The 26640-nt window shown below is 41.2% G+C and overlaps 1 protein-coding gene across 1 annotated transcript in view; it reads left to right on the forward strand.

Annotated features, from left to right (window-relative positions):
- LOC126175053 (serine/threonine-protein phosphatase rdgC) overlaps positions 1 to 26640 on the forward strand; it is a 1927531-nt gene that overhangs the window by 322501 nt on the left and 1578390 nt on the right. The window contains exon 2 of the mRNA XM_049921565.1: positions 2645 to 2723. The gene's annotated coding sequence lies outside the window, so the exon portion shown is untranslated. The remainder of the gene's footprint in view (positions 1 to 2644; positions 2724 to 26640) is intronic.

The raw sequence follows: 26640 nt of genomic DNA on the forward strand, positions 1-26640 counted from the left end.
GGACAATAATACATATCTGCACAGTTCCAATGAAACTGCGCTATTTTGGGGCACCATGCAAGATTTGCGAACTTTCAATACATGGATTTAACCATTCCTACGTACTTTCGTATGGCTAAGCAGGGATGGCTAGAGGACAAATGTAAGGATGTAGAGGCTTGTCTCACTAGGGGTAAGATAGATACTGCCTACAGGAAAATTAAAGAGACCTTTGGAGAGAAGAGAACCACTTGTATGAATATCAAGAGCTCAGATGGCAACCCAGTTCTAAGCAAAGAAGGGAAGGCAGAAAGGTGGAAGGAGTATATAGAGGGTTTATACAAGGGCGCTGTACTTAAGGACAATATTATGGAAATGGAAGAGGATGTAGATGAAGACGAAATGGGAGATAAGATACTGCGTGAAGAGTTTGACAGAGCACTGAAAGACCTAAGTCGAAACAAGGCCCCGGGAGTAGACAACATTCCATTTGAACTACTGATGGCCTCGGGAGAGCCAGTCATGACAAAACTCTACCATCTGGTGAGCACGATGTATGAGACAGGTGAAATACCCTCAGACTTCAAGAAGAATATAATAATTCCAATCCCAAAGAAAGCAGGTGTTGACAGATGTGAAAATTACCGAACTATCAGTTTAATAAGTCACAGCTGCAAAATACTAACGCGAATTCTTTACAGACGAATGGAAAAACTGGTAGAAGCCGACCTCGGGGAAGATCAGTTTGGATTCCGTAGAAATGTTGGAACACGTGAGGCAATACTGACATTACGACTTATCTTAGAACAAAGATTAAGAAAAGGCAAACCTACGTTTCTAGCATTTGTAGACTTAGAGAAAGCTTTTGACAATGTTAACTGGAATACTCTCTTTCAAATTCTGAAGGTGGCAGGGGTAAAATACTGGGAGCGAAAGGCTATTTACAGTTTGTACAGAAACCAGATGGCAATTATAAGAGTCGAGGGGCATGAAAGGGAAGCAGTGGTTGGGAAAGGAGTAAGACAGGGTTGTAGCCTCTCCCCGATGTTATTCAATCTGTATATTGAGCAAGCAGTAAAGGAAACAAAAGAAAAATTCGGAGTAGGTATTAAAATTCATGGAGAAGAAGTAAAAACTTTGAGGTTCGCCGATGACATTGTAATTCTGTCAGAGACAGCAAAGGACTTGGAAGAGCAGTTGAACGGAATGGACAGTGTCTTGAAAGGAGGATATAAGATGAACATCAACAAAAGCAAAACGAGGATAATGGAATGTAGTCAAATTAAGTCGGGTGATGCTGAGGGAATTAGATTAGGAAATGAGACACTTAAAGTAGTAAAGGAGTTTTGCCATTTAGGGAGTAAAATAACCGACGATGGTCGAAGTAGAGAGGATATAAAATGTAGACTGGCAATGGCAAGGAATGCGTTTCTCAAGAAAAGGAATTTGTTAACATCGAGTATAGATTTAAGTGTCAGGAAGTCGTTTCTGAAAGTATTTGTATGGAGTGTAGCCATGTATGGAAGTGAAACATGGACGATAACTAGTTTGGACAAGAAGAGAATAGAAGCTTTCGAAATGTGGTGCTACAGAAGAATGCTGAAGATAAGGTGGGTAGATCACGTAACTAATGAGGAGGTATTGAATAGGATTGGGGAGAAGAGAAGTTTGTGGCACAACTTGACTAGAAGAAGGGATCGGTTGGTAGGACATGTTTTGAGGCATCAAGGGATCACCAATTTAGTATTGGAGGGCAGTGTGGAGGGTAAAAATCGTAGAGGGAGACCAAGAGATGAATACACTAAGCAGATTCAGAAGGATGTAGGTTGCAGTAGATACTGGGAGATGAAGAAGCTTGCACAGGATAGAGTAGCATGGAGAGCTGCATCAAACCAGTCTCAGGACTGAAGACCACAACAACAACAAACGTACTTTCGTAGTTCAATCAAATTTCTGGTGGATGTCGCTAAGTGCAGATGAAATATCTTTGATCGAGGGACTGATGGTCTCTCTGTTCAGTATTTTAACACACAACCAACCAGCTAACCAACAAACACGAACCCTTTACGTTATTTGAGGACTGTATTCTCTCTACAATTTTTACTACCCACACCTCCCTCCATTAGCAAATTGGCATATCCTTAATTCCTTTGGATGTGTGCCAACAACCAATCTCTTACTGTAGTCGAGCTGAGGCATATATTTATTTTTCCTCAGTTGGATTCAGTACCTCCTCATTAATCATCCGATCTACCACCTAATATCCAGCATTCGTCAGGAGCACCATATTTCGAAAGTTTTTACTGTCATTTGTCTGAATTGCTTATCGTCAGTGGCACCAGAGACTAATTAAGGATTGATTACATGGATAGAACGTTCCATTTTAGGTGAGATGAAATTGAAAATATATATATATATATATATCTGGAGCCATAGTATTAAAAATAGTATTTTAAAAATATATTTGGTTACCACGTACTACCGTCTGGGGAATAAGCATTTGTGGGACTAATTATGGCTTTCTTGGTGCGTGGGCTTACAGGGTTTACTTGTCTGCGAAGGTTTTCCTTGCTCGTTTTCTTGCAGGAAAGGATGACCTTCGTTGTTTCTGCGAATAATCTGTATCACGAAATGAAATATGAAAAAAATTTGCTCTCTGTTTCAGGAATTTTACTCGGCTCCCAAAATGGCGCTACGATATCAAACTGAGGACCTACAGCAGCTGAGCCAGAGGTCATAAGTAGGTAAGCGCTATAAGCAACCTGTTCTAGTACAATATTTCCTGAGAAACTGTTATATCTTTAGTAAGTTGTCGTTTCCATCATTCTCAGTCTTCGTGTTTTTTTAATGAATAAAAATCAATGGCCGATGGCATAGAATCATGGAAGACATAATGTACATGTTTGGCTGCGTCTACAATTTGCAAGATTACGTGTGTGAGTACAATACAGGAGCCTCTTTGTCTCCAGAGACATCATAATATTGGAGCATTTAATGTGCTGTAGAATCCTAGTTTGGCAACTTCAGCAGATTCGTGTGTCATTCTGTGGATTCGTTATTTTTTTCCACTTTTTGTAAATCGGAGAGGTTTATGCTCTTTAGCAGCAGCGGTGCACTATTTGCTACGCTAGAGATCTCGGTAAATATGTGCCACATCCGAAACTTACTCAGTGTAATATGAAATATAGAATAGCAATTAGGAGAACGTATACGAGATCCGAGAGGATTCTAAGCATTGTCAGAACTGAAATCTTCATCTTGGTTCACTGCGTTGTCTACTGCTCGTATTTCCACTGCCGCTTTCACCGCAGAGCCCCCAAAACATGTGACTGCGAACGTTTTTACAATTCATAATGATCAAAAGAGACTGGGTAAATAATATAGTCACTGAATCGCTGTTGTACAGTATGTTTGGTTTATTCTGAACTGTATTTTTCGAATTGATCGGAAATTTTATAAATTTCTCCTTTCGTATCAGTGCGATCTAGAGGTAAGATGTTGGAATAATATATTTGACGGGAAATAAAGGGAACCACGCAGAGATGTTAAAAGCGGAAGGTTTTTCTGCATAGTTCAACACTTCGCTGAGAACATATTACTCTTAGAAATATCGTTCCACTCAGAGAGCAATAATTCTACAGGACTTCCAACACGTCCGCTGTTGAGGTACCAGCAAATTCACCTGTGGAGTCAGAAGGACGAGCGTGCTCCATCTGCTTCCATATTAATCTACACGAGGGAAAATTACAGCTGAAATATGTTTTGAAGTGCTTCTGGAAATTCAGAACGAAACAAATTAACAGTTAACACGAATTTCTTCAACATTGTTACTATTAAGTAACATCGTTAATCGTTCTGTATCGGTCGCTACTATCAGTTTTTGTTTTGTACTACAAAACGTTAACATAAAAACTATAATAAAACGCAAAGATTAGCACTTGCAAGCCGTACAGAATCATTTAAAACTTCTTAGAAACTGTCAACTGTGTTTCAAAGAAAATGACGGCAGATGATGTACGTTGGGTTGCCTATCTTAAGGTGCTTGAAATATTTTTCTGAGCAATTTTATTCCCTTATAAAATAGTTAAGGGAAAAAGATGGATTACTAAAAATGTAATTTCTTTCTTTGCCATAGGAAATTACCACCCCAACAGACTTCATAGTGTAGCTCAGCCTCCTGCTTCTAACGTGAGTGCTTACAGAGTATTCGGTGCTGACTACCGACAGGGATAACAATGTAGCTAGTACTTTTATTCAGCTTCTTATTGAGGATTGCTGCTTTTCAAGTTGAGCAAATTTCTTCTCTAAGCGTGATTTCGATTATTATTTACAGTTTTGTGATCAATCTTCGTAGATTATGTTCATCAAACATTGCTCAGAAACTGTTGGCATATATTAATTTTTTTCTCTGGTGCGTGTCACACACGACGTGGTAATTCACTTTGAGTAAACACGGCTATTTCATGATTCGTGGAGAGTCAGACGTGTAGGGAAAAATACAGCGATGGGACGTTCATAATTCCAAAATACGGCTTCTATCGCGTGAGTGGTTAGTGCCGAAAAGTAAGTATTACCCTACTGCACTCTCAAATTATTAAAATTGCTGTAAATAATCATTATATCCGCATACGATAGTCGATAGGAAAATAAAGAATGATTCGTCCTCTTAAAATATTTCTTAGCAATACCTGTAAGCCACTGAATATACGAGAGGCGTTTCAATAAGTAATGCAACACATTAGTTCTCAGCCAATTTCGGTTGAAAAAACGCAGAATTTCTTTCGTGACATCGTGGATTATTTAGGCTTCTGCCTCTACAGTTCTGTGAAGTTCTGATAGGTGGCGGCGCTATATGTAGTCTTCAAAATGGCGACTGTCACGCAGGTGCGTTCCAAGCATAGAGCTGTCATTGAGTTTCTTTTGGCGGAAAACCTAAGCATCGCAAATATTCATAGACGCTTGCAGAAGGTCTATGGAGACCCGGCAGTGAAGAAAAGCATGGTGAGTCGTTGGGTGAGGCATCTGTCATCATCGTAACAAGGTCGAGCAAATCTGTCCGATCTCCCGCGTGTCGGCCGGCCGCACGCAGCTGTGACTCGTGCGATGTTGGAACGTGCGGACGCTCTCATTAGAGGTGATCGACGGATCACAATCGAGCTCTTCGCTACCTAACTGGACGTCTCTGTTGGTAGTGATGACATACTCGTCCAACACTTGGGTTCTCAAGAGGTGTGTGCCAGCCGGGTTCTTCGCGCCTGAAAGAAAACCATAAAGCTCACCGACGGACCGTCTGTGCGAAATTGACAGCGCCTTAAGAGGCTGATGGTGACACTGCTGCGGAGGTTATGGATGCAGGAAGACGTTGGGCTGCGACGTCGACCGGTGGAGCTGAACCATGCGGACACACGGGCCCTCCCAGTAAGGTGACATAAGGCCGTCACGTAGAACGGAGATTATGTTGAAAAACACGGTTTTGTAACCAAAAGAGAACGGAATAATACGGAGTATCAGAATTCTGAATAAAACTAATCCGCTATCAGAAAAGAATGTGTTGCGTAACTTATTGAACGTCCCTCCTATATTCCATCCACTTCCCTCTCATGAATCTTCCAGAAAGTATGAAACTGTGACAGGCATAAACTCGTACACGCAAATTTTGTACTTCACGGGTCATGTCATAAGCTGTTGACTTATTCGCCCGGTAAATAACAGTCTTTCACCCGTCTGCAATATACACTGATCAGTGAAACTACTGCATACAAATGATCAGCCGCATACAACCACCTGCTTAATGGAGTCTTCGTTCACCTATGGAACGCACTGCAGAAGCGACGGGGCGCGTCATTGACTCAACAACTCCTCGGAGGTGTGTAGTACGAGATTCCTATGCCCAGTCGAAACAATTACTGTAAATCATGAACCGTACATTAGCGGACTCTGTACAGTCACCCAAACGCGCCCAAGTTGTGTTCCATCGAATTCAGACAAGGCGAATTTGGGGGCCAAAACATCATTATCACGTTCCTAATACCACTGGATCACTATTACGGCCTTGGGACACCGATATTTATACTATAGGAAGAAGCCATCGCCTTCGCTGAAGAAATAAAGCATGAAAGGACGCACGTGGTCCTCAATAACGTTCACAGCTGTCACGGTGCTTTTGTTTATTTCTACGGGACCTATGAAAGTCCGGGAGAATGTCCCTGCAGCATAATACTGCCAACCATCGACTTGGTGTAACAAGAAACGTGATCCATCCGACCAGGCAACACGTTTCCATTGATCCACAGTCGAATAAAATTAGGAATCTGATAAAAGACTTCGTTAAAAACAATTTTTTTTTTCAAAACATTAAAATGTGAAGTAGGTGATTAGATTATAATATTTTCAAAAGGTGGGCAGGAAGTCACTTCTCTCCGCTACCCCCCTCCCTGGTATTGCGAGGTTTAAGGTTTCTCAATTAAATTAATGGGAACATGTCACTGAAATAATACCTGCACAAATCATCATTCCCCGGTTTTATTATCCTTTCAGCATGTAACACTCTCTAACAATACCTAGGCTCATCCACATTTGCATTAATAGTTAAGCTTAACCAACTTTCATGCTGAAGTAATCATTGCTGCATCGCATTACCACACTACTTTAACACGTTCTCACTGATCATGGAAGGCCGGCCACAGTAGTCGAGCGAGTCTAGGCGCTACAGTCTGGAGCCGCGCGACCGCTATGGTCGCAGGTTCGAATCCTGCGTCGGGCATGGATGTGTGTCATGTCCTTAGGTTAGTTAGGTTTAAGTAGTTCTAAGTTCTAGAGAACTGATGACCTCAGATGTTAAGTCCCATAGTGCTCAGAGCCATTATTGTTCACGGAAGCTGTTTCATATCTTTTCAAAGAGTAATATATGCCGCCAAAGAAAGTTACTGACCGACAGTCACGATACTGTTTCTTCCTCAATTTTCATTGCCAATTACGCACGTCTTTCAGCGAATCAATCGAGTCATAAACTACTTTTACTCCAAAAAACTAAAGCAATACTTTAAAGTCATAATCAGCTCTTTAGCAGATTTTCCAGGCAGTTTAGGCATGAAGCGACTGCACGCTACCGCTTCTTAAGTTCCAGAAAGAAGCGACCTGTAAAGATGACGACTTATTTCGTCATAACACCAGCGATGGTAATACTCCTTACAAGCATTGTTCTTCGAAACGCTTGTACCTGCATCAGCATTCTACTCTTTTGCCACGTATCCAACTCCACAGAGCGGGAACGCATCTGACACCCTCGTTCTGTGATATGTCTATGTCCAACACTTTGTCGCCAGTCGTGTTTTCACCGTCCTTCAACCACTATTCCATAGATGTTCATGTCTGTAACAAGAGAACAGTTCTTCCAATCCATATGTGGCACACAGAAAACCAGTGCTTAACAGTATTGGTTAAAAACAGTCTTGGTTGCAATTTTAGTTTTTTATTTTTCAACGACGCGTTTCGCCTTACTTAGGCTTCTTCAGGTTATCTTTTCTAGATGGACGCGAGAGGCACCAAGATCTGCATAACGCGTTCCGTTAAAAAAGATAACCGGAAGTTGCCTAAATAAGGCGAAACGCGTCGTTAAAAAATAAAAAAAACTAAAATTGCAACCAAGACTGTTTTTAACCAATACAATAAAGCGAACAATTTACTGTCTCCGTTGTTTCCGAGACGATTGTTCCCATGTGCTGGGTCACAACAGTCGGCACTTTGTCAGAGTTGCTGATGTCAATGGATTTCCTGTGACAGCCACCTGTCAAAGCAAACTAGAGCTGCATGCTCTTTTTATCGTTCTGACTATCGTACTGGAGCCCTTTTTGAACAGTAAACGCGTGCCTTCACAGTAACCGTTGCTAGCTTTCTGACCTGTCACGTCCCACGGGACCGTTCCTAATTTTGCAAATGGTCAGGGGTCAGCTGTCCGAAAGGACAAAGGGCTCTTCCAGAGTGCGCCTCACATCGACCTGGGGCACCGAAACAACAAGCAAATAGTTCATTAGCTTCGTGTATCATTTGTCCGAACATTACACGAATGTTTTCAAACATTTACGTGTAGCTACGTACTGACTGTTTTCAGATATCCAATTACCAATTCAACAACTATCAGAGCTATTTGTCAGTCTTTCCGCTAGGCTAACACTGAGGCACGATGTAAGGGAAATTACTACAGTTGTTATCAAATACATGTTACTCAAAAGGAATGGCGTCATTTGCGAAAAATCTGCCGTTACAACACGTATTATCCAGTAAACCATTAATGTATGATATGAACAGCAGTGGTCCTAGGGCACATCAGACATCACTTCTGTGTGTAAATTGCGTTTCCATCCAGGATAACGTGTCGTATTCTGATTTATAATTAATTTTTCTTACAATCGTGAACCTAGTTTTACACAAAAAATACAAGTTTATTTCCTTCAGTTCACTTTGTCGTCGTGCCAAGTAAAAAGTGTTTTGAAAGTGTAGACACACAGAATCCACCTACTAACTTTTTGATAATTTGAGAACTACTTTAGATGTCAAACCCACTTAGACCAGCTTTTCACTCTTGATACCAAAATATCTTCTGTGTTACTAGACTTGCGAACAACTGGTCAGATAAATCACAATCTTTTACAAAGGTAAAAATTTATCGTGGGCAAAAATGTACAAGAATAACACGTAATATGTTGTATGCTATACACTTATCCTTGATAAAAGGAAGTTTTCAAATTATATAGTCTAGGTGACAGAAAGATGTGTATGTATAGTAAACACTATGTAGGAAAAAATGCGCTGTCATAAAAAACCAGATGAATCTACGAAACCATTATTGTTATTGTAAAGTCGGATCCATCAAATGCAGACAAGCTTCTCCTCTCTGCCATCCCATTTAGACCTCTCTGACCATATTTAGAGTTATTTTCTAAATATGGAATAGTGCACCATTTATACAGATCTTAAAACAAAAACCTTAAAACATCATTTTATGCCCATAACAATATTAGTCACCATTTGCCCAATCATAAAGACAGCACGTCAACTTCGAGAAGAATGCAGTATAGAAAATCACTTACAATTGTCGTATATTCTATATAGATCAGACTGGCAGGGCAATATGCACATTCTTGAAGTAACACCATAGAAGCTGGATACTTAGAAAAGGACGCCCTACTTTTGCAGACCTCCTGCGTGAAGAAGGCTATAGTTACAAAGTACAGCATAAAGTCCTACATCATGTTCACAGAGGGACGAAGATGAACTACCTTGAAATAAGGAAATTAATAAATATATGTCTATTTGCCCAACCTTAGTACTGAATGATCAGACACACAAACCGTTTTTTGTTTATTTCAGTTACTATGCAGGCTGTACCAAAAGTCCCATTACCCCTTACCCCCCCCCCCCCCCTCTACATTGCTCACATCTGTACGAAATGTTCTTTCAACAGCGTGGATCTGATGAGAGGAGGCCACCGTTTACTCCATCTCCATGGAATTGTGTCGTGGAACACCTCCAGTATCTGCGCACAGGTGTCACGTAGATTCACCAGGTTTGGTCACTCAGTTCATTTCCAAACGAGGGACTGTTCCCATATGTCACTGTAAAGTCGTTAATGGGACGTTCGTTTCTCGCGATCGCTTGGGTAGCGACTTTTTCGGCGAACTGACGCTGCAACTTCTGCCCATGTGCCTGCTCTTCTTATCGGTCTTCCAGAGCGTGATTCGTCTTTTACGGAACAAGTTTCAAACAGCTTCTTCACCCAACTTAATATTGCTGGTTTCGGTGGTGCAGCCATATTAAATCTAGTGGTGAAATCGCTTCGAATCTCTCTCTCTGTGTTGTCCCCAGTGTGAGATCGTTCATGAGCCCAGGTACTCACGACGATTCATTGCTTCAGGGTGTAATTGGTTCATCAGTCATTCTTCTCATAAAGCAGCATTACCTGCAACAAGAAAAAGCAGGTAGTACACAGTTATATGGGGGGTAATGGGACTTTTAGTACAGCCTATAATCATACCCACTTCACTTACCTGCTTAGTCACACATCTATTCCTTATCTGTTGGTAATATTGGACCTTTTGAAGACCAGAATAGTTTGGTGAAATGTTTTATGTTAGGTTTACATCACACATTCAGTGAATACCTCTCGTTTTAGTCTTAATCAAAAATTAACAACTGTCATCTTTGGAAACCAACTAAGTCCTCTGTAGATGCATTAGTTTAAAATCCTTGATCATACAAAACTTTCGCAACCACACACATTTATATTTTTATCTGATGACGGCGTGATAGCAGAAAGTCGGTTTGTAACATGAAATAATATAGATTGTAAAATATCACACCAGTGTATTGTGCGTTTTCTTTCATGATTATTCGCATCGTTTCGATGTGCAAATAATTTACATTCACGACAATATCATGTTTTTACATTACAAAATATGCAGTATGCTGCGATAGATGTAACTAGGGATATTGTTTAGAAACATATTTAAGTGCATTACTAAAGTCTTCTAGCTTCGTTAACGAATATAGAAAGTCCAAAAGGACTAGAGTCAAAGTTACATCGTAGAGAAACGAAAGATTTTCTCTACCTTCGACAGACACTCCGTGGTTGTAGCAGTGTTGTTGTTGTAGTCTTCAGTACAGAGACTGGTTTGATGCAGCTCTCCATGCTACTCTGTGCTGTGCAAGATTCTTCATCTCCCAGTACCTACTGCAAACTACATCCTTCTGAATCTGTTTAATGTATTCATCTATTGGTCTCCCTCTACGATTTTTGCCCTCAACGCTGCCCTCCAGTAATAAATTGATGATTCCCTGATTCCTCACAATATGTCCTACAAACCGATCCCTTCGTCTAGTCAAGTTGTGCCACAAATTTCTCTTCTCCCTATTTCTGTTCAATACCACCTCATTACTTATTTGATCTAACCATCTAATCTCCAGCATTCTTCTGTAGCACCACATTTCGAAAGCTTCTATTCTCTTCTTGTCTAAACTATTTATCGTCCACGTTTCACTTCCATACATGGCTACACTCCATACAAATACTTTCAGAAACGACTTACTGACACTTAAATCTATACTCGATGTTAACAAATTTCTCTTCTTCAGAAACGCTTTCCGTGCCATTGCCAGTCTGCATTTTATATCCTCTCTACTTCGAACATCATCAGTTATCTTACTCGCCAAATAGCAAAACTCCTTTACTACTTTAAGTGTCTCATTCACTAATCTAATTCCCGCAGCAACACCCGATTTAATTCGACTACATTCCATTATCCTCGTTTTGCGTTTGTTGATGTTCATATTATATCCTCCTTTCAAGACACTGTCCATTCCGTTCAGCTGCACTTCCAGGTCCTTTGCTGTCTCTGACAGAATTACAGTGTCATCGGCGAACCTCAAAGTTTTAATTTTTTCTCCATGGATTTTAATTCCTACTCCGAGTTTTTCTTTTGTTGCATTTACTGCTTGCTCAGTATACAGATTGTATAGCTTCGAGGATAGGCTACAACCCTGTCTCACTCCCTCCCCAACCACTGCTTCTCTTTCATGCGCCTCGACTCTTATAACTGCCATATGGTTTCTGTATAAATTGTAAGTAGCCTTTCGCTCCATGTATTTTACCCCTGCCACCGTCAGAATTTGAAAGAGAATATTCCAGTCAACATTATCAAAAGCTTTCTCTAAGTCTACAAATGCTAGAAACGTAAGTTTGCCTGTCCTTAATCTATTTTTTAAAAATAATTCGTTGGGTGAGTATGGGCTCCCGTGTTCCCACAATTCTACGGAATCCAACCTGATTTCCCCGAAGTCGGCTTCTACCAGTTTTTCCATTCGTGTGTAAAGAATTCGTGTTAGTATTTTGCAGCCGTGACTTATTAAAATGATAGTTCGGTAATGTTCACATCTGTCAACACGTGCTTTCTTTGGGGACTGGAATTATTACAATAACCTTCAATTGTTTTACCACTGGTTGCGCCGTAGGAGCTATAAAGCATCTTATTTCAAATAAAAGTGCGCATCAGTCAAAATATTCCCCTTTCAGTTGGGCGTTCGCAAGAGCGTAAGCCAGTCCTGAGCAAGCGGATGATATTAAACTATGAGATTTCACGGGATATGGTTCTGGGTACACTTCTTTCTACGAGGGGGCGCGGAGGTTGCTCACACCTGCTGTTGCTGGGTGCAACTTTGTCAGCCTACGTCATTCAAGTCAGAGATCATTTTCAGGTCGTGGTAATATTACACTTACGATTGCTTGTAAGCCAACAACATAATCCTGTGTTGTAGATGGGTAACAGCGACTTAATCTCTGAAACCTGTGAAATCATGTTTCGCCGACAGAGATGAGGGGTCTTCGCCACCTCACAGGCAGGTTCCTGCGAACAGCTGACGACCGCGTGGAGCGGCGTCCCCGCGTTTAATTTAGCGGGCGGCGTCGCCAAGCGCCTGTGACGTCACCACCTGGCAGCTGGTATTTTAGACTGGCTGACCGCAGCCTTTCCGCGACGGAAACAAAACCTTGCTGTGCCCCTTGAAACGAAAGTCCGGTTTACGCAACTAATTTGGTGCAGGGTAAACGAAATAGAAAAAAAAATCCGGTTCTAATTCGGTGATTTACGTGCTCAGATTATGGAATTCCGGTGGTTCGAAGTTCTTTTCACGACACAGTACATTACCGGCGGTCGCCAGAATACAACAGAGGAACGTAGGAGGGAGGTGGAAAAAGTGGCCATGGCGGGAAAAGCGGCCGTTGGGATGTTAGGGGCTATAAGGCTTCGGCAAGGCGCGGGAAATGGTTTAACTCATTCTGCCTGTGGGGCCCAGTCATCCCGTGAAATCTGATCTGTTTGCTGTGCCGCTCCTTTGAGTTATAATAATTTTTCTGGATTGTAGTTATCCTGCTATAAGGTAAGTAGTCAGTTTCTGTATGTATTGTGGAAAGTGTAATGGTACTTGAATTACGTAACCATTACGGCAGCTCACCTGAACCTGTCGATACCAGCAATATTCTACTGTGTTTCTGTAAAGTAGTTAACATATTTCTGAGACAACATTCAGATTTGATTCAATTACTGTAGAGGTACTTCGATACATCGATATGTTTGTATTGCAATGATATTATTCTTAAGTGTATTCTTTCTTTTGTCACTATGATCTTTGTCGTACTTGTAACTCTGATTTTTGGGCGCGTAAGCGATGATTTGTTAGTTAGAGAGTCGGACCTTGAGAAAGTGAAGTATTGGACGTCATGTTGGAAAGACACGTATTATAGTCCGCTTATATAATGTGAACTTTAACAGTTAGGAAGATGTTTTCAAGTATGTTTTGTATTGTGAAGTGATGTTTTGTGTGTTACGTGATATTGCAATAAAAGAAATAAAAAGGAAGTGTAACTTAAATTCGAAGTGCTGATTATTTTTTTAGATCACCATGATGCTAACTTTGATAGGTTTAATCTTCAAGAATGGTTTGTGAAGCGCATCTACAAAACTTTTGAATATAGCAGAATAAAACCTAGGCCTCTTTGCATCCGAGCTTGGAATCATCACCACCTAGATTTTCGACGATTGAGCCATGATTTTACAACGAGACCAACGCGGGAAACACTAAAAGATGAGTGCCTAGTTTATTGATTATTACATGAAATGACTTTATTAACTGTGCTCTAATGACACCTGCCACATAATAACTATGTTGTTGCCCGAAAATGCAGTACTTAGCAGCGTGAGCAACACCACAATCATTATTAAATTTTGACCTTTGTTGTGGTAGGGTTGTTAGAAGAGGGAATGTGACTTAACGTCTTTTTTAACGAAATTGTATTGAAAAGTTCCGTATCTTTAGTCGATAATTATACTTCAGTTATTGAAATTTCGGTCATACTGTTAGAGGGTATACAGCTCTTGTGTAATGGCGTCAATGCGAGCAAAGTGACCTTCTCGGCGGTGGCTTCTGGCCACTTTCTGTAAGAGAAAAACGTAGACGCTGCTGCCGGAAAAAGGACTCCAAGGCGGCAAGTCATAATAACAGTCACAGCGGCAAATAAAGAAAGGGAAGAAAAAGAAAACAAAAAGAAGGAAAAGCGGAAAGCAGCCCAAGAGGAAAAAATGGCAATAAAAAGAAAAGAACGAAGAGCAGGAAAGCCAGCCATGGAAGAGCTCTTTTTATCGGTGAAGACAAAGCGCATGTATTGCGAAGGAAAATTTTCGAAGTCTAGGTGAGAAGGGCAGTGGATTTGCTGGTAGTTGTGCTCCCTCTGGGCCCACGAGTTCTGTACAAGAGTTAAGAAACACAGTTTGGCTTTTGTTTTTGAAAAGCGTAAATAATTTAATCCGAATCACCTGGATAAAATGTATAAGTTGTTTGCTAAAACAGATTTTTTATCCCTTAATTTTCGTGTATATATTCCAGAATTCGAAACCAGAACAGCTGTTAGCAAGAGTGGCATAAAAGTAGATATCTTAGGTGTTGCGAAACAACTCAAATCACGTAAGAAATTCAAGTTCTCCGGTCCAGATGGTATAACAATCAGGATCCTTTCAGAGTATGCAGACACAATAGCGCCTTTCTTAGCAGTCATATACAACCGCTGACTTGACGAAAGGTCTGTTCGTAAAGACTGGACAGTAGCACAGGTCACACCAATATTGAAGAAAGGAAATAGGGGTAACCCATTGAATTAGAGACCCATATCTCTGGCCTCAATTTGCAGTAGGATTTTGGAGCATATACTGCACTCGAACATTATAAATCACCTTGAAGAAAATGACCTATTGATACATAACCAACACGGATTCAGAAAATATTGTTGTTGTGAAACACAGCTAGCTCTTTACTCCCATGAAGTAGTGAGTGCTGTCGACAAGGGATCTCAGATCGATTCTATATTCCTAGATTTCCAGAAGGCTTTTGATACCGTTCCTCTCAAGCGACTATTAATCAAATTGCTTGCATATTGAGTATCGTCTCAGTTGTGTGACTGGATTCGTGATTTCCTCTCAGAGAGATCACAGTTCGTAGTGATAGACGGTAAATCATCGAGTAGAACAGAAGTGATATCTGGCATTCCGCAAGGTAGTGTCATAGGCCCTCTGCTCTTCCTCATTTATATAAATGATCTAGATGATAATCTGAGCAGCCCCCTTAGATTGTTTGCAGATGACGCTGTAATTTACCGTCTAGTAAAATCATCAGACGATAAATTCAAATTACAAAATGATCTAGAGAAAATTTCTGTATGGTGCGAAAAGTGGCAATTAGCACTAAACAAAGAAAAGTGTGAGGTCACCCGCATGGGTACTAAAAGAAATTCGATAAATTTTGGGTATAAGAGAAATCGCACAAATCTAAGAGCTGTCAATTCGACTAAATACCTAGTAATTACAATTACGAGCAACTTAAATTGGAAAGACCACATAGATGATATTGTGGGGAAGGCGAAACAAAGACTGCGCTTTGTTGGCAGAACATGTGGAAGATGCGACAAACCCACTAAAGAGACAGCCTATATTACACTTGTCCGTCCTCTGCTGTAATATTGCTGCGCGGTATGGGATCCTTACCAGGTAGGATTGACGTAGGACTTCGAAAAAGTGCAAAGAAGGTCAGCCCGTTTCGTGTTATAGTGCAATAGGGGTGAAGTGTCACTGATATGATACGCCAGTTGGGGTGGCAGTCACGGAAATAAAGGCAGTTTTCTTTGCGGCAAGATGTATTTACGAAATTTCAATCACCAACTTTCTGTTCCTAATGCGAAAATATTTTGCTGACACCCATCTGCGTAGGGAGAAACGATCATCATAATAAAATAAGAGAAATCAGAGCTCGAACGGAAAGATTTAGGTGTTCCTTTTCACTACGCGCCATTCGAGAGTGGAATGGTAGAGAAGTAGTATGAAAATCGTTCGATAAACCCTCTGCCAGGCACTTAAGTGTGAATTGCAGAGTAACCATGTAGATGCAGATGTTAAAACTAAGTGGCCCCTTTGCCTCCTGGCATAGTGGCCATTTTACCACTTCATGAAAATTAAATTGTTTAAAGTATTTTATTTGACTGTAACGTAATTAAGTCATTCGATATCATACTTCAATAGCTGCACGCTATAATCAAAAATTTCTATTCATTTCCGTCTATTGCTACTCAGAATACCTTGGCGTGGCCACTTTGCGCGGCTGCGCCTTACATTATAGTGGAATGATTATCACCAGGCCAATATATTTGAAGTCTTGTGGTCTGTCAGGTGTTCTCGGCGTGTCCCACCGAGTTGTTGTTTCCCTTTTCTGCACAATATTTCGACACTGGTCCAATCGTCTTTTCCAGGAGCTTCGAACTGTGCTGTTACCTGTAGCTGCTGCCTAGACTCCAACCACCTTTGGCTCGATCATCGAAACCTTGTGTATAAAATAGAAACGACTGCCCTCGAAGCGTACCATTAATTGAAGTCCTGTCTTTTGAGAACAGCAAAAAAAAAGGTAACAAACTGAAGTAACTGCAATATCTTTTCTCGTGTTAAAAATTTCGTGTAAAACGATAAAATCGAAAAAACCGGTTATGTTCTTACATTTTTTTAAATATCGTAGTTTTAACCTTTCCTCAGTGAAAAATATGTGGTTTTCAAGATCCATCCGAACTGCATCTTTTCTTCAAACGTTTTCTCTCTGAACAAGTTAAAGTTTTGTTGGATAAACATCTATAAAATATGCCCGTTTCGGTGGTATCGAAGACAAGTTGGGCGTCATCTCTTCAGTTGTTAAAGACAGCGTAGACTGCAACCAATTTGTAGCCTACATCCATAAACGGCGATCAATCAAAAAAGTTCCCGTTCGAAGGCCGTACATTCCAGAATCGTACACCAATCAGGCAAAAGCGCCGTGGGTATTGAGGCGACCATCACACCGACGCACAAGGTTTAAGATGCCAGTTTGTTAAAACACCGTGTGCTGTTGCGTGAAGAAGTCCATAACCGCTTGCTGCACATACTCGTGTACCAGGAATCGTCGACCTTTCATCGCCTTTTTTTAAAGGACCGTAAGGCGTGATAGTAGGCGTAACTTCTGCGTAACGACATTCGCGATACGGGTACGTGCGTTATCATGGAGCAGCAGCACCCCTTCTTGCATTTTTCCCGGACGTTTAACCTTACGGCTGTATCGGAGCCGCGCTTGGTTGCATATACGCTGGAGCTACGTCTTCAAAAGGCTTTTTGATCGCCCCTTACACTCCTGCCTGACTAATCTGCAATTCACACTCAAGTGACTGGCACAGGGTTTATCGAACCACTTTGACTATTTGTCTACCGTCTCTACCACGAATAGCACCTGGGAAAAACTAACACCTTAGTCTTTCCGTTCGAGCTCCGATTCTGTTATTTTATTACGATGATCACTTTTCTATCTGTAGGTGAGTCAGCAAAATAGTTTCGCATTCGAGGGGGGGGGGGGGGGGGAAGTTAGTGACTGAAATTTCGAGGAAAGATATCGCCGCAACTAGAAACGCATTTGTTTTAACAACTGCCACCCAAACTTCCGTATCACATCCGTAAGATACTCTTGCTGTAACACAAAACGAGCTGCCCTTTCTTGAACTTCTTCGATGCCCTCCTTCAATCCTATTTGGTAAGAATCCAGTACCGTGCAGAAATACTTCAGAAGAGGAGAGAAAAGGAAGTCTGTTTAGTACATAGTTGCATCTTTTACATGTTCTGACAATAAATCATTATCTTTGATGGGCCTTCCCCACAATATTTTCATAGTAGATGAAACTTATTTTCACGGTAAACATTTTTAACACTATCCTGCTGCTTTCCTCATAACGCTCCAACCAGCTTGGATTTGCTGAAAATTCGCACCTGTTTGTTTTCTCAGTTAATTAACTCGTTCAAGCAGGCCACGCTATGTAAACTTTCTGGGACCTAGCTTATTTGAACCGAATGCAGTCTTCGTGTTGCTGTTCTTACACTTTTCTCTCTGGCTCGAACACACTGGCACAATGTTATCTCAGTGTGTAAGTGACGTCGGCAGTATATAGCTAATACCAAATCCTTTGCTGATATCCTTTTTCGAGCTCTTGTTTCTTATCAACTGCGTTAAGCAACGACATCTTAATTTTAAGAGAAGAAGCTGTTTGTTTCTGTCTTGATTACACTGCCATTGGACATAAAAAGATAAAACTACAGCATCTGTATTTAAAAACGAAAGATGGAGAACTATCCTCCCAAAAAATTCACTGATTTACACACATTCATTACCAAATTCAAAACTTGACTACAGTGTTCTGACAACGGCAGAACAGCCATACCGAGGTTATCCTGTATCCTTGACAGAACAGTTGAAGCTGTGCACCCCTCCTCATCCCCCTCCAGCCTTAAAACTACCTTTCAGCAATTTTTTCTCAGTAGTTATAGTAAATTCTATTAACTTGTGCGTGCTGCTAATAAAAAGGAAGTTTTAATAAAAAATATTAGTTAAATCTACTATTTTGATGAGATGAGAGAACGAACGTAAAAATAATAAGATAAGGACTGTAGCGCGAACAATAGGACTCGAGATATTATTCGAAAAGTCTTAGATGATAACAGACTCACAATTAATGACCCATATAAAAGTAATCAACATAAAAGTGAAAATAGTGAAAGAGTTAAGAGAGATTATAACGTACAACTCGAACGCAAAACCTGCTTGACAAGAAATAATTAATAAAATGATAAATGCTCAGAAACTAACACGGTCCTATTAATAAAACATCTCTGTAGATGAAAACAAAATTAAAACGCTAAAATAATATGGTTCAGCCAGGTGTAAAATATGCAAGAGAAAGTCTAGTAAAAATCAGAGAAACGAAGTTGAGAAAATCCTGCAAGTAGAGGCATGGAAATTACAGAGGAACTAGAAATAACCCTGGGTGATCCATAGAGCAAACCAGAAAATTTCAGATTTAAAATAACAAAATAACATTTAAACGAAAACCCGGCAAACGACAAACAGTGAAAAAGAATTTACGGATGAGGAAAGACGGAAAAGGTCAGAACGAATAAAGTGATACTGGACAATTCGGAAGGAATTCCGCATTTCCTTGCTTTGAGCGAAGCAAATTCGTTGATTATATCATTAAAGACAAATTTAGCAGCTTTGTTGTGCTCCATCGACAAGAGAGCTAAATTCTTTCATCCGCACTCGATCTTTAGTAGCTTATTACCATGTTTAATTTGCTGAAATTGCGTTCACAACGTTTTACAGTCACTGAAATTGCCATTAATATCCTCAAAGCTCTTAATATATTTGTGTACACACCTCGTAGCCAAAGAAACCTTCAAAGTATACAAATGGAAAGCCGTGTCAACGCTCTACATCTGTTCTTTCATCTGAAATTACGAGAAGCAACATCGTTAAACAGATCCGCTGTATCAATACCTCTGCTATATTTGGCACCAAAACCAGATGCACATTTTTTTTTAATGACATACAGCTCTTTCAAAAATGGTTCAAATGGCTCTGAGCACTATGATGCTTAACAGCGGAGGTCATCAGTTCCCTAGATCTTAGAGCTACTTAAACCTAACTAACCTAAATACATCACACACATCCATATCGGAGGCAGGATTCGAACCTGCGACCGTAGCGATCGCGCGGTTCCAGACTGAAGCGCCTAGAACCGCTCGTCCACTACGGCCGGCTATACAGCTCTTTCATTTAAGGGATTTCCTGAGACGAAGTTACATGCAGTGGCGAGTTATATGTGGCATCAGTTTCCCACTTCAGTAATTATATCGCTTCTTTCCATGCGAGTTTAACCCGACTGTTAAAACCGCTCAAAATAACCGATTTCTAAAAACCGTGTATTCGGTTTCTTATTCCCTTTATTTGCTGTAATTAACGTGAAAATCGAACAAATATCAAAAAAGTTTTTTATTCTGTCTCTTTCAAGATACTTTGAATCAAAATCAAGTTAAATAGGCAAATACAAGAGAACTTAGTCCTTCTACCATTCGCTGCTTTTCTCGAAAAGTGGTAAGTGATTGAATACTACGTACAAAAGAAAAACACCAGTATTCTCCAATTGATTCTGATTTTTTGAAAACCTGCTCAAAAATAATTCTGCAGTCGGGGATCATAGCACTATTTGGGCATTACAAATATTCAGTGCTAACGTGTGAAATCTGAGGATGAAGAACTGTTTTTGGTTTTAAATTGTCCGTTCTCAAGGGCAACAAGCAGATAAATGCATGTTAAGTAGATAATGGCAGGCAATCAGTTACTCTGTTTTATTGTATGCTATAAATGATTTGGGGCTAAGTTTTTAATGTATTGCTGTTACTACACTACTGGAAATTAAAACTGCTACACCACGAAGATGACGTGTTACAGACGCGAAATTTAACCGAAAGGAAAAAGATACTGTGATATGCAAACGATTAGCTTTCCAGGGCATTCACATAAGGTTGGCGCCGGTGGCGACACCTACAACGTGCTGACATGACGAAAGTTTCCAACCGATTTCTCATACACAAACAGCAGTTGACCCGAGTTGCCTGGTGAAACGTTGTTGTGATGCCTCGTGTAAGGAGGAGTTTCGACTTTGATAAAGGTCAGATTGTAACCTATCGCGATTGCGGTTTATCGTATCGCGACATTACTGCTCGCGTTGGTCGAGAGCCAATGACTGTCAGCAGAATATGGAATCGGTGAGTTCAGGAGGGTAATACGGATCGCCGTGCTGGATCCCAACGGCCTCGTATCACTAACAGTCGAGATGACAGGCATCTTATCCGCATGGCTGTAACGGATCGTGCAGCCACGTCTCGATCCCTGAGTCAACAGATGGGGAAGTTTGCAAAACAACAACCATCTACACGAACAGTTGAGCTCGGAGACAGTGGCTGCGGTTACCCTTGACACTGCATCACAGACATGAGCGCCTACGATGGTGTACTCAACGATGAACCTGGGTGTACGAATGGCAAAACGTCATATTTTCGGATGAATCCAGGTTCTGTTTACAGCATCATGATGGTCGCATTCGTGTTTGGTGACATCGCAGTGAACGCACATTGGAAGCGTGTATTCGTCATCGCCATACTGGCGTATCACCCGGCGTGATGATATGGGGTGCCATTGGTTACACGTCTCGGTCACCTCTTGTTCGAATTGACGGCACTTTGAACAGTGGACGTTACATTTGAGATGTGTCTCGATCCCTGGCTCTACCCTTCATTCGATCCCTGCAAAATCCTACATTTCAGGTGGATAATGCACGACCGCATGTTGCAGGTCCTGTACGGACCTTTCTGGATACAGCTATTGTTCGACTGCTGCCCTGTGCAGCACATTCTCCAGATCTCTCACCAATTGAAAACGTCTGGTCAATGGTGGCCGAGCAACTGGCTCGTCACTATACCCCAGCCACTACTCTTGATGAACTCTGGTATCGTGCTGAAGCTGCATGGGCAGCTGTACCTGTACACGCCACCCAAACTCTGTTTGACTCAATGCCCAGGCGTATCAAGGCCGTTATTACGCCCAGAGGTGGTTGTTCTGGGTATTGATTTCTCAGGATCTATGCACCCAAATTGCGTGAAAATGTAATCACATGTCAGTTCTAGTATATATATTTGTCCAAGGAACACCCGTTTATCATCTGCATTTCTTCTTGGTGTAGCAATTTTAATGGCCAGTAGTGTATTATTTCTTTCGTGTCTTATTATTTCATAGAAATGGCAAACAAATCTTTAATCTTCTAAAGCAAATGAAGCATTGTACTTCGGTGCTACTTCACTTCTTAAAAATATTTCCAGACTAGGGTTGTTGCCATTCTGCAACACAACGGATGCCTGGCGATGAAAGAGAGAATTTGGGGTGAAGTTAAGTCTTGCGCACTGCCCATACACGTGTACCGTAAGCCATGACACACAGCAACAGGGACATAATTGTGTCAGCAATACTGCACCAGTCCTTATGCTATGTGTTTGTTGCTCGTTTCTGTCAGCACTGATATTAAAATAATAAAGATTGTTTTCCTAATTTTCTGCAATAACCCAATATTTCAATCCAATACAAGTTTTAGAAATGAAAGTTACGCCTTTTAAGAAAAAAGCTTTACTTCAAAGCTAAAAATTTTTGCGCTGCTGCTATGGCTAATTGATATTTGTTTTTTTTTTTTAAATCCCCTATTACTAGTGAAAAAAGCAAATACCTCTTACAGTCAAGAGCAAACAAATATCGAAAATTACCGGTTAAATGATTCAAATGGCTCTGAGCACTATGTGACTTAACTTCTGAGGTCAACAGTCGCCTAGAACTTAGGACTAATTAAACCTAACTAACCTAAGGACATCACACACATCCATGCCCGAGGCAGGATTCGAACCTGCGACCGTAGCAGTCCCGCGGTTCCGGACTGCGCGCCTAGAACCACTAGACCACCGCGGCCGGCTTACCGGTTATTCAGATCTGAAATACCAGTATCACTTTCAACACGTAGGTTTGTTCCATCCCTATTCTGAAGCCTTCGGTCAAATAAAACATTTGCCTCAGAATCTACTCAACGAAATCTGAGATCCTACAATGGCGTAGCGAAATAGCAGCAAGAAGTCAGTTGCTGAACAGGTCCGAGCTGTCTTGTAGGCGGCAGCTGTGTGAAGCAAACGCACCGTTGCAGCATACATCATGTTAGCGACAGACGTGTCTTCGGCAGTGGTCGGTAATTTACGATGCTACTTGCACGAAATGACAGTTGATAACAATGTGTGTTTACAGTCACTGACCGAGGGCAGAGCTTCCCCTCGTAAGCAGAATACAGAATAGAGAACCTTTTCCGCGTGACCCCTAAATAGTATTTCTTTCTTGCTATTGTTAGTTTTTTCTTTCACTATGGCCAGTTGTTACGCTCCCTCTGTGGCTTTTACTTTGGCTGCGAGACTCTGGCGCGAGACCCAATAGTGATCCTAAGTTAATTTAATGAGTTTCCTTTATTACGTTTAATTATCTTTTTAGATAAAATACTTTCAAAACTTGCTATGAAATAAGTTGAATATAGAGCCAATATAAGGTTCATTGTAAACTTCACCCTAGTCAACACTTTTTAAGCTTTCTTAAAAATCTTAAGTAGTTTTGTCTTTAATGAGCCTCACTGTTCTTTTAAAGTATTTCTGAACACTGTGTCGAGATAGGTCATGTAAAGTGACTAACTGTGGATTGTGACCTGACATTTCGTTTACCGCAGGACAGGCATGCATCTATTTAACTTCCGTTCATTGTATGAATACATTGTCTGTTATGGTACTACCGTATTGAGCACTCGAGTAGTGAAATGTATTATTTATACTAAATTATAAATGACTGACTGAACATTGTGGTCACATTTCCTATCAGGCTCCTTCAAGAAAGTTGCATTAAAATCACCACAAATTAATAATTCCCTATTTCTGTCTCTCAGACAGCACGATAATCAATCAAAATTTGTCATGAAAATTTTCCAATCACACAGTGGACATATGTATATTATAACAACCACACGTATTACAGTTCCCAACATGAACACAGAAAAACAAGCTTTCACACTCTGACCAATACATAATTTACCTACTTCTACGAGGATCGTTCAATAAGCAATGTCCCACATTTTTGTGAAAAGCCATTAATATACATAGACAAACGTCCTCGTTGGTGCGTCACATTTGATGTTTGTTCTGTGCGCCGTGAAGTTTCGAACCGTTCTGGCAGGTGGCAGAACCGTAGTACAGCGTCAAAATGGCGTCTACATACGGCTCTCGTTACAAGCAGCGTGCTGTTATTGAATTCTTGTGTGCAGAAAAAGTAACCGTGGTAAACATCCATAAACGTTTGTGTGCAGTGTATGGCGATGCTGCAGTTGATAGTACAGTTGAGCAATGGGTAAAGAAAGTTACAGTCTCAGGCAATGCAGAAACAGAGCTCAATGATCAACCACGCTGGTGACATCCTGTCACAGCCACCGCTCCAGACATGCTGAATCATGCAGATGCCTTTATTCGAGCCGACAGGCGTATCACAACTCTACAATTGGCTCTACAGTAGTTGGTCAGCGTTGGAAGTGCGTCTGCAATGTTAGAGACTCTCAGATATTCAAAGAAGTGCTCACGATGGGTTCCACGAATGCTCACAGCGGGACCACAAAATTCAAAGAAAGGCTATTTCATCTGAACTGTTGGAGCGTTTTGAGACCGACGGAGAGGCCTTTCCGTCACGGATGGTTACGGTGGCGAAAGCTGGGTGCACCACTTTGCGCAAGGTTCAGAAAGACATTCCATGGAGTAGCATCATCCCCGTTCACCACAAAAGAAGAAATTCAAGACAACCCCCTCTGCCGAAAAAGTCATGGTGACAGTCTGCTGGGATTGTGATGGCGTTATTGTTGTGGATGTGATGCCAAGAGGGTCAACCATCAATTCAGAGGCACACCTGAAGGCTCTCAATAAACTCAAGAACCGTTTCCGATGTCTTTGATCGGACAAGAATCCAGCAGAAATCTTTCCCCAACACGATAATGGACTCCCACACCCAAGTCTGAGAACTCGGGAACGCATCGCCAAATTGCGATAGACATCGTTGCCTCACCCAGCCTACAGTCCAGACCTGGCATCCTCGAACTTACATCTTTCTTGGCCGCTTAAAGATTCTTTACGGGGAACGAACTTTGAAGGTGACGAGAGTGTCAGTAATGTAGTGAAAACATGGCTACGCCTACAGGACAAGAGCTTTTACAAGTAGAGAATAATGCTCTTCCACAACGTTGGCGTACGGACATAGAACGTGATGGAGATTACATAGAAAAATAGACTTGAACAAGACATGTTGATACGTATTATCACCAAATTCTGACTCTTTAACAATAAATATCTAATGAGAAAAAAATGGGAGGCATTACTTATTGAACGACCGTCGTACATTTCGTTTTTTTTTATAAATGTACCAATTGTTATTTTATCACACCGGATCTATATGCATACGTAGCTAATTTAAAGCCACTTACATTCGGTTTTTTTGTCCCTGTAGCTATATTGTGTTCAGACAGACAAGGCATCAGTTTCTTTCCTCTTGTAAGATCTGCAAAACAAAGTAACGGCTCATTTACTTCAGTCTCCCTCCACCCCACCCTTAATATTTTGTAGGTCTTAAGGATGGTTTTCATAGACTGAAACCATTTATCTAGTGTAAAATAAGCCGTATGCCACCTTCATAGTGTTGATGTCTGATTTTAGGAAAATAAGATGACATCAATAATATTTCTACTTATTATACTGTATGAAAGGCAAATGCATTTAAAAGTAGATGAATGATTATGACCACAGAAACGAGAAAGAAATCAGTATGATCTTGATACATGATTAGTGTTAAACTGTTGGAACGCGTCACAGCGTTTAAATCTCAAAGGGTCGTAATACAGAGTGATGTGAAAGGCAAGAAGCACCTGAAACCAGTAGCAGATACTTGTATGCGAGGTGTAGAGGATGTGGATGTACTGTGGTGGAGAAAAGTAGGTCCGGATGAGTCAGAAACTGTTTCGGAAGTAGTACAGTCCGTTTATTATTCCAAGAGTTCGTATGGCAATCTCTAGTCCTCATCAGGCGACGCTGAAAGGCACACCTCGACCAACAGACCAAGTGGAGCAGCGTTGTAGTGGGTCAACGGCAGCCTTCTTTTTCTTTTAATTTGTTAAATTTCTGGACGTGCCCATGCAGAAATCTCAACAGTGGAAAGAAGATACGGCAATGTGATTCGACAAGCCAGAATATTATGTCCAAACTGTATCCTGGTACGAAGTTACGTAGGCTTAGAGTTATCATGTGGCTCCATGCAGACGATTGTCGTGTTTGTTGTTTCGGCACAAAGATAAGGGCAACACAAAAAGTAGTCCCCGAGCGCGGAATCAACGGCAGTTGGCATCCACAGTGCGGCGTGACCTCATGTTATGAATCCGGCTGCCGGACCACGTCAAAAGGTCATGGGTTGTTGTGTGTGTGGATGGCTAGCTGTGATTGGCGCTGGTAGATTCCCCAATGTCTCGGCAGCTAGGAAAGCCTCAGTTTGACCCTCGGCCCATCAGACAGTGGCTGGAAGGTCTGTCAAGATGATGGTGGAGCTGAGAGGTCTCGCGGCGGAATCCGACAATAGAACAGGTGCCAACTCGATGACTTGTCAGTTCCATGGGTGATAAGCCCTGATCAGTTTTGATCTGCACCAAAGCCGGTTTGGTGTAACTTCGCGCCGGCCTATGTGGCCGAGCGGTTCTAGGCGCTACAGTCTGGAACCGCGCGACCACTACGGTCGGAGGTTCGAATCCTGCCTCGGGCATGGATGTGTGTGATGTCCGTAGGTTAGTTAGGTTTACGTAGTTCCGAGTTCTAGGGGACTGATGACCTCAGCATTTAAGTCCCATAGTGCTCAGAGCCATTTGAAACATTTTTGAACCTGTCTGGAAGGTGCGTTGTGGTCCAACGCCAGCAATTCATGGTCTTGTCGTTAGAATCGTTCACAGAGCTCTGGTTCCATTCTCGGCAGGGTCGTGGAATTTCTAGACTCGATACTGATGTATGAGGTCTGTGAGGAAGTAATGAGACTGATTTCATTATCTAACATAGTTCTTATTTTCTTCAAAAAATTATA

Source organism: Schistocerca cancellata, chromosome 3 (genome assembly GCF_023864275.1).
Source record: "Schistocerca cancellata isolate TAMUIC-IGC-003103 chromosome 3, iqSchCanc2.1, whole genome shotgun sequence".
In the NCBI taxonomy this organism is placed as follows: Eukaryota; Metazoa; Arthropoda; class Insecta; order Orthoptera; family Acrididae; genus Schistocerca; species Schistocerca cancellata.